General features: G+C 35.1%; 1 long non-coding RNA gene across 4 annotated transcripts; it reads left to right on the forward strand.

The window, feature by feature from the left end:
• Positions 1 to 1,014: 1,014 nt before the first annotated feature.
• On the forward strand, positions 1,015 to 4,395 carry LOC116414933 (uncharacterized). Of its 4 annotated transcripts, none has more exons than XR_015291079.1 (5): positions 1,015 to 1,135; positions 1,285 to 1,650; positions 1,731 to 2,027; positions 2,519 to 2,851; positions 2,943 to 4,395. It is a non-coding gene; the product is annotated as an uncharacterized LOC116414933 (long non-coding RNA). The 4 variants fall into 4 exon arrangements; XR_015291077.1 differs by having other exon boundaries at positions 1,285 to 1,625; XR_015291078.1 differs by having other exon boundaries at positions 2,519 to 4,395.
• Positions 4,396 to 12,514: the final 8,119 nt, after the last annotated feature.

Genomic DNA, 12,514 nt, shown 5'->3' on the forward strand with positions numbered 1-12,514 from the left:
ACCACGCGTAGAAGTGGCACCGGTGTTAGAAAAGTCAGACAGCGTGGAAATGGTTGGTGGAGGGGATAACGGACGCGCTGGCTCGTTCATTTTGAACAGAAACCACTTTCTCTGAACAATGGGACAAATGAATTACGAGGAAACAGGTTTTACACCTTGGCCTATTATTAACTTTGATAATTAACCTTCGCGCATTCACGCGAGGTCTGCAATAATATCGTAATAAATTTCGTTTGGATAGTTTCTGATTCCAATTAAATTATAAAAAAGAAAAAAATTTTAAATAGAAAAAAAGAAGAAAGGATATTTTAAGTAATTTCTTTATTTCGCGCGACCGAAAACACTGTCTCGTTTCGTTCGAATTGTTTCGAATCCATCCGTTCCATTTGCGTACGCGCGATTGCCATGCCATGACGAGAACTCGTTTCAACGTTTCCCACTTTTGTCAAGTGTAGCGCGGCTGTTTCCATTCGTATTTCGAAATTCCACTTCTCTGATATTTCGTTCGAACGCAACATTTCGATTGTTGCTTCGTTGAAATTTCTCCGCGAACAACGTCGTACATTGACGTTCCCGTATTTACGTATTCGAAAGGAGAGCAATATAACGATCAATTCTCAAGATGAAGATATAAAGAGAAAGAAAACTGAAACTCGTCAAAATTTCAATCTATACAAATGTCCATACTATATCATAGCTATGACGACTATAGTCGTCTCGTTAAAAAGAAAAAAATGCGGAAAGTTTCAACTTCAGAACCGACAAAGGCAATCTTGTTCCGAGGCCAACGTCCTATTCCTCGCGGCCCCTATTAACGAAATGGAGAACTAGTTTCGCGGGGTATACAATGAAGCCAGGCCACGCAGCACTTTCCAACTTGCAGATTAATCGGGCTCCCGGCCAAACAACATTTATTCTATTATCGAGCGCGTATTTGTAATTCAAATTTCCCGCCGGTCGAACAGGTGATTCCATCAGCCTTGCATTACCGCGTAAAATCGATGCGGCGCTCGTGTATCCTTTCGACGTGTCAATATGTCCGCCGTGAACTTCTATGGAATGACGATAAATCGTGGGGAAAATGAATCGTGCGTTTGAATAAATTAGGATCTAGGCGATCAATTCGAAATTCGTGGTAGGATATAACTTGAAAGGAATATAGACGCAAGTGCATAATCATAAATTATCCATTTCTTTGCTTTTAAAGATAAGAGAGTAAAGTGAGGTTAACCTCTCGAGGAATAATTCGTTTGCACGCGATGACAATAATTTTTTTTTTTTTAGAAATCGAAATAATTAAAGTACATAATAATAAAAGATGTATAAGTAAAAGTATAGGATTGGAAGAGATGATATTACATGCAGAAGTATACGAAGTATATGCCGCATCTAGAGGTTAACAAAATCTAGCACTAATGTTGTTTTAAACTTTCGTATTATCTCTCATAGGTGCACTTAAAGTTTGATATTGGAAACTATGCATACCTGGAAGGTATTCGCAAAAGTTATAATTCTCTTCATAATAATTCTAATATAATATATAAAGTTCGTACAGTATTAATAGAGAAATGATTTAAAAATTATTAAACAAAGAGTACGCCGTTATAAATTATAAATTTTGCTGGGTTTGTAACGTTATTTACCATAACTGTGATTATTATAATTTAATATATATGCATATTATATATTTTTGCGCACAATGCAAATTATAATTTTAATTATCCGCATAGGTGTTTACATAAATACATTCGGCACGATATTCTATATACACGTGTAATTTTGTTAATGGAATATTCATTGTTTGGTTAAACGAATGGAACGAAGAACTGTGTGCCGCCATATGCATATCATTAAACGAAAATTAAACTGGTGGTGTAAAACTATAAACCTGTTTCCTTTGTATCCGTTATATATCTTTAATTTCACTTGGAATATGGTAAAAAAAAAAAAAAAAAAAAAAACGAGCGTTTGATGAAAAATTGAAATACGTACACGATACAATGTTAACGTTATTGAATGTTGGAAAGGTTGGTTAATAAGAGTTTTATGGTGAAAAAAACTTTTAACAGAGGTAGACGTTGATCGGGTTATAGAATTTTTTCAAACATTTGCTTTTGTAAAGTGTATATATACAGAATAATGACGCTTTTTTTCTATAAAAAAAAAAATTGAACACCGAAATAGGAAGGAGTGCAAGAGAAAAAAAAAATAAAATTGAAAAAAATTTTTTCTCTTTAAAAATTGGGGCGTGAAATTCACCCTTTCGTTTCTCTTTACTTTAGAAGGTAAATTGCATTAAAAAACGAAAGTTTTTCTTTACTATTTACCCCTAAAAAAATAGAATAATTCCCATAACAAGTTTCTCCTGCTCCTTGTTACGTTCAATTTTTTCTTTTCTAATAAAATCCAGACGAGATGAAAAAAAAAAATTCAAAATCGCGAAATTTTCAATTTTACAGAATTTTCTCGTCAAAATTAATATCTTTTCATTTTCTCTTTCCTTTTTTTTTTTTTCAAGTGGAATCGAGAAAAAATTATCAAGCATACACACATACACACACACACACACATATGCACACGTATAGAGGCAAAAATGGAAGTCAAGAAGCAGAAGCAGAAAAGGTAGAATTGCGCATTTCGATATCTTCTTCTAAGATTAAAAAGATCTCTGATGAAAGAGCATGCAGTGACTGGAAATGGATCCGACGGCAGATTACCGCAGGTGAAAGTGAGATTTCCGAGTTAATCGGCCGCGGTATCGGCAAACTGTCGGGGAAACGTTTATCTGATTATCAATTGAAACATTTGTTTCTGCTGATCAGATCACATTTGATCGAGATGAAAAAGAGGAGTAAGAAATCATCGTAACAATATTTCTACTATTTGCATATTTTATTTCTTCCATCTTGTTAGTGCAAAATATTCCTCCGTATTTTTTTCAGGAAGGAAAAACACAGCTTCGACACTCGTCTGAAAAAAAAAAAAAAGAAATCTCAACCACGATTTTTCACAAAGATCGAAGATCGAATTTTCGTTTATAAAAATTTCATCACCGATCACTGAATCGCTTCTTTTTCCAAATTAAAATTCCTAAATTCGAAAAGAAAAATTGATCCTACATTCGTCGATTTGCTCGTCTGTTTTTCAGGAAACGAGAATTAATTGCGACGAATACGGTTGGAATCAAGTTGGAAAGTTGGAAGGTAAATCAAAGAAGCAATCGACTTAAGTGCGCGCGCCACTGTCCGCAACATTCGACTATACGTTAAATCGACAAATTAGATTGATCGATTAGTTGCATTAATCGACGCGAACGTGGCTGGCACCGATATTCGACCGAAGTTCGAGCCAGCTACTCAAGACACCTTGTTCGACGGGAGTTGGTACGATATCGCGTCATGGTCGATCCTTTGTTTCCCTGGAAATTATCCAGGGAATTGTGATGGACAGTAGCGCTACGCCAGAAGAAAAATTCGATTCGTGCACTTCTTATGGTGAAACCGCTATTTTTAATGGTACAGATATAATACGATGTAATAGCAACCAATCCCCTTTAAATGGCTCGTTCCCTATTATTTCTTCTGTATCTCGATTATGGAGAAAGAATATTAAAAGTGTTCGTACGATCTTTACGAGAATAGAAGGAAAGTAACATATTTGTGACAAGGATAATCGCATTATCGTACGTGATTAAGAAAGCATAAATTACCATAATTGGCGTGTGCACTTAACGAAATCGAAACTCGAAGTTCACCAAACTTTCGTGATAAAGAACAATTTGAACGACAGTTTATCCGGTGTTTCGCCTTTAACCGAGCAACCATGGAAACCCCCATGGTTGAGGGACGCGACCCATGATGAACGCATCAAAACGAAAACTTTGGAAGTTTAAGCTGAAGGAAATTTAAGTTCTTATAGGTTTAAAACTTCGATGTTATAAAAATTATACAGATTATACAGACGCTCTTCCTGGAAACGTGATTCTTTTAATTCTACACCGAATCGTTATTTGTAACACTTTACAATTTTTAATACGTATTTATTTAATATAAATACGAAAGAATTTCGATAAATTGTCTGGTAAGTTAAAAAGTACTCCACGGTATAAAGAGCTGTCGCAATTCTCTTCTCCATTATTGTGCTGTACCGAGAAAAGGTCAAGACGAAACTTTTTACTTAGTAGAATTGTTTCCGAATAAATTGAAAAACTTGAAATGTGTGTATCTGAAAGTGAGAAAACTTTGGTGTTTCGAAAATATTAATAGAATAAAAAACTTTTTGCATTTTCCATAAATATATCTTCACGCAACTAACTTTTATTACATATCTTTAAATATATTATAATTTCCTTACAAACACACGTATATCAATAATGTAAAACTCGATTGAATCCTATTAAAACGTATTTTTATTTATCCCGATACGGTTCCTGAAAAAGGATAATCGTGTAGCTTAAACATAATCAAGTGCTATTAAAATTAGAAAAACTTTAAATCGTTATAACTCCGAAGATAATGATTTCTAATCGACGATGAAGGATCGTTAGAAGCACGAAATCTTGCTCTTTAAATCGCATTTTTATTTATCCCGATACGACTTCCGGTTCTCGAAATATCATCGTGTAAAGAAAAACATAATTTTTACTTACCATCCTCGAACATCTTGCTCGCATCTCGCCTTACTTATCTGAAACTCGAAACAAGTGAAAACTCGATCGAACTCTAAATTAAAATTAGAAAAATTTTGAACCGTTATAACTTCGAAGATGATGACTTTTAGTCGACGAATGAGAAACCGTTAGAAGCGCGGAATCGTATTCTTTAAATCTCATTTTTATTTATCCAGATACGACTTCCGGTTGTTGAAATATCTTCGTGTAAAGAAAAGGATAATTTTTCGTCGTTTATTTATCTTCTTTTTCGTCGCTTGCTCGGATCTCTCGCTCGCACCTCGTCTCACCGACCTATCCCAAACTCAAAACAAGGGAAAGGCGCGATTCTTGAAAAATCGTAGTACGCGTTTTTACGAAAAATATCCGAGTCACAGGTCCATTCATAACTTCTGCACCGTGTTATAGAAACTTTGTATCCTTATATCTCGGCAACGGATAGAGATATCGAGATGAAACAAAAAGTGGTTTCAACGGCGCGATTTCCTCTATTTCCCGGCCAAGTTTTCGTAATAACATTTTTTCACTCCTCTCTCACTCTCTTTACTTTTAAAAACACCAAGTTTGTCGTGGTACACAACGTGATACACAAAGATGATACACATTTTGAATACGTTTCAACTAATTATGAAGTAATCCAGAGAATTAAAAGAATCTTTAAAAATAAACTTGGAAAATAATCTTCCAATTCAATGTTATAACGAAGTTGATTGACGCGAGGAGATGCATGACGCGCTTCCTTCCACTGCTTATCCGATAACCAACCGAAATTAAGCAACGGGGACAGATATCGGTAAATTAAAAAGCAACGACGTTGACGAAGAAACGAGGTCACTTTAGACAAGATTAATCTTCATAATTTTTATCAGAATCTTCCATCTCATCGTCCCCGGTGATGAACGATTCGCGCGGCTCGAATTTTCTCGATATCCGCGCAATAATTCTCGACTCGTTGTCGCGAAGCAAAGTACACGTTTTCAGTATCGCACGCGATATTATAATTTTTAATCAACTCTTTCCTATTTTTTTTTTTATAACAAAATTATCGTTGAAAAACGATTTGTAACTAAATCGATATATAAAATCGATTCGAAAAGTCACTAGATTTCGATGTAAACGTGCGAGATCAAAGATTCGTGCCGTACATTTGACCGGAGGCAAAGTTTTCGGCATTCTTCTTCTCCCCTATCCAAATGAGATTCGGATTGGAAATTGCCCCATCGCGTTGATGCGAAATCCAGGTGGATCAATTTGATCAAAGAGAGAAAGATCTCCAATTACATCGAAACTACTGTTGTATCTCTGACTACAAAATTGGTGTGTTTTTCGATGATTATTATTTGGAAGAGGAAACGCCATGAATATAAAGTTAGGAAACATCGGAAAGGATTCTTTTTGAATCACTTGCTGAAAATCTTGAAATTAACGCACGAGAAATTGTTCGTGAGATAATACATTTCTTTTTTTGTCAAGCGTAAAATGGAATGGAAAAAAGGAAAAAGAGGAAAAAAGAGGAAATGAAATAGAGATTCCATCACGCAACTGTCTCTCGGACGTGAAAAGTGTAAAAATGCTAGGGATTTTGGACGAAGGTGAAAGGAGAAGGTTGAAAATAATACGACCCCCTCATCTCCCCCCCTCCCCCTCCCTCCCATTTGTAGATATACCGAAATTGTAGGAGCACAGTTGTTAACAATGAAATTCGAAAAGGAAAAAAAAAAAAAAAAAAAAGAAAAAGCGATGGAAAATCTGCGTGAGTGGAATATCTTTTAGAATTTTTCTTCTCGGTTTGTTCTCCTTCTGGAAATGGAAAACTACCCCGTCAGATTATTGATTCGAGCATCGCTACCTATCCCATGAGAATTCTCTGTAATACTGGGAAGAAGGGGGAGGGGGAACACAAACATCGTTTACCAAGAAAATGGGATGTAATATGATTTAATAAGAGTCGCAAACAATTCGATTTGAACAAGAGAGATAATAAATTCCAGGGAAACACGTATACGCGCCGTATTCATTATTTGCACGCAATAACGATAATCGCTAGTTGATTTAAAGGAGGGATGAAATTTAAAATTTATTTTTCAACAGTTTTCGATCTTATTTTCGATATCCGTTCGATACTCGTACACGTATGTATTTAATGGCTTATTACGATCGAACATTCGTCGTTATAACTATGCGTTACACGTTATATATTATACATTATATTACACTCATCGACGTAGATACAATGGTCACTGGTTCTGTGGTGAACGCTCGCTCTGCACTAACGATGCACTCGTCCAGCATCGAATGCCCACTGTGCACTAACGACATCTGTAATCGTCACTACGTACTAAAGATTAATATAGCTGGTCCAATGATGAACGTTCACCGTGTATTAATTGTAAACGTCGAATGGTGAATGCTAGTCGTAAATGTTCACTGTGTAATAACTATAGTCGTTCAATGATGAACGTTCATTTTGTACTAACTATATAGTCCAATGACGAATATTCACAGTGTACTAACGATAAATATAGTTGTTTGAACTATATAGTCATTTAGTAGCGAACGTTCACTGTGTACTAACTATAATTGTCGAATGGTGAACGTTCATTTTGTACTAATTATAATCGTCCAATAGTGAATGCTTGCTGTGCATTAACTGTGATAAATGAATAATTATCCACTGTATACTATATTACAGTCAATCATTTGCGAACATTTACTGTATATTCCAGCATTGAATAGAATATACAGCATTGTATCACTCTAAGCCAACGACATCTACAATAGTTCGTTATGTACTAACGAATATATTTGTCCAATGGTGTCTACTAAATACGATCGTTCAGTATACCGATAACTGTTCAACATTGAATGTTCACTGTTACGTATCAATAATAAATCGCTGTGCACTAACGACGATTATAATCTCGCTCATTGAAAAACAAAAAAAGACTACAGCAACAAAGACGAAACAAATCGAAAGTATTCGTGTTAATATAGATTTCTATTTATCCTGTTTCGAATAGATCCGTTGACCGCAAAGAAAGAAAGAAAGAGAGAAAAAAAAAGGGAGCAATTTTTCGAAGCGGATGTCCCCGGTATCTTACTTCTTTCGCAACCAGGTCGGGAACCAGGTCGAGTAGGTTACGAGAAAGAGAGAGAATTTCTCCTCCTTCGTCGTTTCTTCAACTTTTTCTGAAAATATCCACCCGATTTTTCCCGATAACGCGTCCGCAAACAACTCGTGGCTTAATTCATACGACTCCATTGTCTCGAATTACGAGACACGCCATATTGGCAGCTGTTGGATATTCCTGTAATGAAAAGCATCGGGCAACGAACGATACTAGAATAACCATCGACGACGCTAATGCACGCTATCAATAATCGATAACTTGATAACAGGGAATAAACGATGAGGGAGGGGGAGGGGAGGGGGGGGGAGGGAAGAGATGAATAAATCCGTGCACGCGGTATCGGATATTTTTTTCCAAAAATTATTTTCCTCCCTCGATATATTCAATTTGAGATGTAATATCTTTTTAATAAAGGAAGGATTTATATACTTATCCTCCTATATATATATATATATATATTCCTCCCAGTTCCAACAGATTTACATCGTTGCAACGCCCCCTCCTTTTTTCGATCGAAGATATCGAATATATAAATATATATTTCGTTAAAAAAAAAAAGTCTTTAAACAAAAATCGAAACGATCGCTCCCTCAGAAACGGAAGAAGATTTGATGTACAGACGAAGTATAGTATAACGAATTCCACACGAATATATTCCACAATTTTCAATTTTCACATCGCAGTGACGCGCTCTCTCTCTCTTTTCTCTCTCTCGCTCGCTCGTTCTCGAGGAATCAAAGGTAAGCAGCAGAGAGAGAGGGGGGGGAGACTGGTTCTTCTAATTCTCAAGGGTGCGTCTAACGAGTACGTATTCAGCTATAAGTAATTTTACGATGCGAAGGAATCAAGGAGACAAGGTCGCTCGAATCGATGGATGGTAAAAAGGTTGGGTCACTTTGAAACCTTTCGTTGTTTTCGAAGCTTCGCTTCGAAACGATCGATAAATTTTCCGCGGTTCTCGTTTGCGGCAAGGTTCGTCGAACCACGGTGACCGGATAGGATCAATCCGGTCCGGACTCTGATCAATTACTACAGACTCGTATATACGTTCCAGTATTGAGAGAGAATTCAACGTATTTAGCATAATAACCGCACGATGCGGCTCGAACGATGAAAGGTAACTGGACGAAATTATTTTTTTCTTCTTCCTCCCGATTTTGAGGTTATGTGCAGGCTTAATTTTTTACTCTGCTTTTTATTACTTTCGCATAAAAATAATTAAATATATATGAAAAGATTAATATTGAGTTTAATTAATTAGAATAGAAGAAAGAAGAGACAAAGTAAACGATATATAAAAAATATACATATAGAAAAATGAAAGGTGTAATATAGCTTAGGATGAAATAGAAAGATTTTTTAAATATGAAATATAACATTAAACTTAGTTATATTTACGATTGAAAATGTGCTTTAGCTTTATTCGCTATTTTGAATCTGAATCCGATGACTCGCGTGAGAACTAATGGTGAGATGCACGGATTGGACAGTTTGTATAATAAATTGACAAGAGAAACGGTCGAGTCCATTGTAAGTAAGAAAAAGTTGTAGCAGGAAATTAACATACGATAAACTGAAAGTAGAAATCATATTCCAAAGAAACGAATGTTAAAATGCTTATTAAAAGAAGTTATTTGCTAAGAGATGTCCTCGACAATCCTAACCTATAAATCACCCGATAGATGAAGTCTAAACAGTGATAATTTAACAGAACAACGATAAAAACGATGAAATTGAAAATTATAAAATGAAAAAAGCACCGTGAGAATATAATAAAAACGACAGAAATATATTATAATATAAGATAGGTTAATCCATGAGTATCAATGGTTAGATTGAAGAATCTTAACTTTAAGTTTAATTTACAAAAAAAAAAAAAAAAATAAAAAACTTATCGATAATTTAAAACAGATGTTTGAAATTGAAGTTTAAAAAATTTACAGAATATTTCTCAACTATTGAATTAATTCTCTGCCTATATATACGCGTACTTTGTTTGATCTGTAAACGCTTAAAAAGAGGATTCAAAGTTTTAACGTATGAGAGACAATTATTTTTTACAAATTTGAAAATAAATTTTGATCATCATCCATCGTGCAGTGATCGTGAAAAAATTCGTTATGTGTTTATACGAGTTTCGAGTCGAGAGTTAGGACGAATGTCTCTGGACGAATGTCTCTGGATTTATAACATTGATGGAACATTGATACATGGTCGCGACACATTCGTTTCCAAGTTATTCATCGCGAAAGTTCGACGTATTCGTGTACAAATTTCGTTACGAGGCGCGTTGACGTTTCGCTCGAAGGTAGTTTATTATTTTTCCCTCCCCCGTCTATCATAGAGCGTGCACATTTACCGTCTTTCCGAAAAGAAGGATATTTTTAAAATAAATTTTTATTCTGTCCTGTTTCGAGGAGGAAGGATGATATCTATGTCGAAATATGATTTTGAGACGGAAGAGTGACATTTCTTTCCGAATGAATATCAACGAATGAAAATTCATGGAACGTGAATTTAACGTTCGTTGAAAAGATGGATATCCCTTTCGTAATATACCTTCGTTTATCTTTGTCTAATTTCGCTTCTCATATTCTCGAGTCGAAATGGATTTATTCTTTGAGAATTTTTTCGCTAGAAAAAAAAGAAAGGGTTAAAGGCGGATCGATCTATTTCTCACCGCGCGCGAAAAAACTCTATCCGCTTTAATTGCATTCCAATTCTCGTCAACGAAATGGAACCGCGCCGAAAAGAAGGAGAGACCGATCTCTCTAGTATCATTGATCTTAACTATAACCCTCCTGAGTGTTTCGTAGATTACGTATTTCAATTTCAACATCGAATTTTCTTTCTAATCCTCTCACTAAGAGAGAATTGAAACGACGAAAGATACGTGTCTCGCGCTCGTGCAAGATACGACGCGTGCAGAGTTCGCTCATGCGCCGTTTGGCGCAGCTGGATCCTATTACACAGGCGTGACTTAACGCGCGCTACATTAGGTTTATTGGTTAGCCACCGTTTCTCCTGGACAGAGTTGGGCCAAAGTTGAAAAAGTAACTAGTTAAAAATAAAGTTACTTTGAGTAATTACTTATTAAAATGCTTGGAATAATTCGTTGTAGGTCGATTCACTTCTCGTATAATTTCGGCTGTTACAATTATTCGCAATTGTTCTTACGTTTTGAAGAATAAATCATCGAAGTAACTTTATTTAACTGTTAAATTTTGCTCATCACTACCTCTGGAATATTCCCCCTCTCCTTCCCCAGGGATAGCTATTTCTTTTTGATCTCGAGAATAAGAGGGATTTTATGCGATTCTTTTACGACCTTGTGTCTCCCTTCTTCTCCGTGTGTCAACCACGTTCTCGTGTACAACTATCTACTTTGGTTTTACTTAGCAATAGTGAGGCGTGGGAAGAAGTCGAACAATCACGTATTCGTATTCCGTTCGAGGATACTCGTGGAAAATAGATTCGAAGGTAAAGACGAGTATTTTGCTTTTGCTCATCTTTCTTCTCCCCCGATATTTATCACACGACAATCCATTTATTTTGCGTGGGTAGACGCCGATACGAAAGAGATCGCGCGCCATAACCGTTCTTTGGAAATGCTGGGACAAATACAAAAGTGTCTTAAACAGCCGCGTACGCTTCTTCCGTTCGAAAACGTAAAGTATTACGTAATACGAGATGTACGATTCGAATCTTGTCCCTTCCCTCTCCCTTGGAATTTTTCAAGCGTGACAGAGTTTCGTTCGCTAGTTTTTCTCTTTTTTCACATAATCGCACAGCGATTTCGAATAATAGGAGCTATAATTATTTTTTTCTTTGATTTATTTAATTTTTAAAAAACGATATTGCTTTTTATTATATAATTTATTATTTCGTTAAAAATGTATATATAACGTAAAAATACGACTAAATATGTAAAAAGAAAATATATAATAATCGATATATGAAAAAAATATAAATATACAAATATTTATGATTTGAACCTTTGAGTAAAAACGCGCGAAAAAGTTGTAACAATTAATTTGGAAAACCCTTTGAATTCGACAATCGTACGATAGACTGGATCTTAATAATTGGAAATATTATTCCAAAGGAACAGATATTAAGGGAAAAAATGCTTGTTAAAAAAATGAAATTATTGGCTATTTGTTATATTCTCGACAATCTTATTCTGTAAATTATCCAATAAATATGGGTCTATACAGTGATAACTTAATGCAATAACGATAAAATTAAAAATTATAAAATGAAAAGAGCACAATAACAAGACATACTGTTCAAAAATTAAAAGGAATAAAAAATTGCCAACTAAAGTTAGGAATATTATTAATATATATATACCGTTAACAAATTTTTGCAAAGTTTTGGAAATCAAATATGGCGGTAAGAAAAAAAACCAGAAAGTTTCTATCTTTCGTACATTCGACTCTTGTCGCGTGAACGAATCGTATGAATTTCCGATTACTTAAACTTTAAGTTTAATTTACAAAAAAAAAAAAAAACTTATCGATTTATAACGATTTTAAATTAAAACAGATGTTTCGAGATATCCGTTACAAAATTGAAATTTTAAATGCTTAGTTCTCTTTGCCTATACACGCGTATTTTTGTTTACGTTACATCGAAACATTATTTGAAAATGAATTCTTGTCCAATTAATACACACCGCTGTGTATCCGAACCACTGTGGCGTCGTATCGGT

This window comes from Apis florea, unplaced genomic scaffold (genome assembly GCF_048593485.1).
Source record: "Apis florea isolate Af1SG1 unplaced genomic scaffold, ASM4859348v1 contig_2350_pilon, whole genome shotgun sequence".
Classification (NCBI taxonomy): Eukaryota; Metazoa; Arthropoda; class Insecta; order Hymenoptera; family Apidae; genus Apis; species Apis florea.